This window comes from Tupaia chinensis, unplaced genomic scaffold (assembly GCF_000334495.1).
Source record: "Tupaia chinensis unplaced genomic scaffold, TupChi_1.0 Scaffold139491_1, whole genome shotgun sequence".
Classification (NCBI taxonomy): Eukaryota; Metazoa; Chordata; class Mammalia; order Scandentia; family Tupaiidae; genus Tupaia; species Tupaia belangeri.
In genome coordinates, this window is record NW_006199376.1 from 284,544 (window position 1) to 286,610 (window position 2,067).

Sequence of the window (2,067 nt, forward strand, 5' to 3'; positions counted from 1 at the left end):
TATTAGATGTGGTCAATCAATTGAACAAGGTGGATGAAATGGGCAAATTACTTGAAATATACAATTACCCACACTGAAGAGTTTATAGAAATAAATATAAACAAGTACATTTCTGTTAAAGACAAAGAATCTGTAATTATTCTTTTTCATAAAATGTTTCAAGCTCATATAACCTTAATGCTCAATTCTTTCAATAATTAAAATAAAGAATAATTTATTTTAGAGACTAGAGAAAAATTAAACACTTCAAAATTTATTTAATGAAGACACAACCTCGATCTAAAAGCTCACAAAGACATAAGATAGAAAATTTATAAACCACTATAGTATTAATACACATATAAAAATCCTAAGCAAAATGGAGAGGTAAGACACTTGTGGGACACAGATAAGTTTTATTATCTGTTGATGAGGGTATGTATAATAGCCTCAATTGGGCTGGACCGAGGTGTATATTATGCTAGGTAAAGTCTCTTCACAATCTAAATAATATATAGTGATTTAATGTACAAATAATAATACAAAAAATAAAAAATTGAACTGGACCAGGAGCCAGTAGAATGAGTAGAGATTAAGGCAGCTGGATTACAAATGGCTGATATATGGTTCAAGTTCCAGACTGGGCAGCTTGAAAACCACCATAGGTGCCTGTGCTAGTGTGTTCAAAATCCTGAGAGAAGAATGGCAGAGATGGGATTGCAGTATGGTCATCCACCGTGGAGGTACTTTCTCACAGTCTCTCTCTCACTCTCTCTCTGGTAAGCACACACTGTAGTAAATTTTTAAAAACTTGAATCTAACAATGTCTTAAAACTATAATCATAACAAATGGAAATTTGTCTAAGAAATAAGACTATGGTAACATTTATACGTCAGTAAATATTTTTATTTTGACAGAATAAAAGAGAAAAACTATATGACCATCCTTAGATAAATTATGCATTTAAAATTTGACGTAGGCTAAAGTTGACTCAAAGAAACTATCTCAAAGAAAGCAATATTAACAAAAATTCTAAACCCGCTGATACTTATTTTGTCTAATTTATTTTATACTGAAAGTGTTGCCAGTTATATTATGGGGTGAAAAAAACCCACAGAATTAATTGTTTCATGTGGCTGAGTAGTATTCCATACAGTAAAGACCATGGCATTTGATAGAAAGTGGATGAATATGTATGATTTAATGCTAAGTGAAGCAAGCCAGACTATGAAAGAGAGGAATTGTATGTCCCCACTTACTGTGTACTGAAGATCTGCACACTATAGCAGAAACTGAATGATTAGAAGGTATAAAAGCAGGGAGAACAACTGAGGATACTATGGACAGTGTGGAAGGGGGTAGACAAGATGGGGTGGAATGGAGGGAATCAAGAGGGGGTAAACAAAACATTTAATGGACACAAAATGGAAAATTATCTGTTGATGGTAATGTGTATGGTAATACCTTTGACTGGACTAATATGCAGTATACTTGTGTCTGGAAAGCTCATTTTGTACATTGTAAATACGCACAGTAATTAAATGTAAAAAAAAAAGAGAAATAAAAAAGGAGGACTTTTGAACTTCTTCTTATCAGTCAGACTCTCATCTATTTCTTATTTTCTAGTTTCCCTCTTAAGTATAGAAGAATCAAGATTTCCTAGATGTCTTGCCACAAATTGTCATACGGGTCCTATTGATATATGTATTCTAAATGATATATGGAAAACAGACTCTATTTTAACTTTTCACACCTATGCATCATTGTAAGTGTATATTATAATATATGCATAGTATTTATAAGCAGATATACTTTCTTGTTAAAAATACTTTATTTTATTTATTATTATTGAATTTTATTTTTAAAATTTGATACAAGGTACACATGCTCACCAGAAGAGAGAGAGAGAGTGATAAACTAAGCCACCAGGTCTGGGAATCTAAACACGGTCAGCCACGTGGAAGTTGAGTGCCTTAACTATCATGCTGGCACCAAGCAGAGACACTTTCTTAATACAGTTTTTTTTTTTTTTTTTTTGAGAGATTTTCTCTATAGGGCACGTGCGCTCGCCAGACAGACAGAGAGAG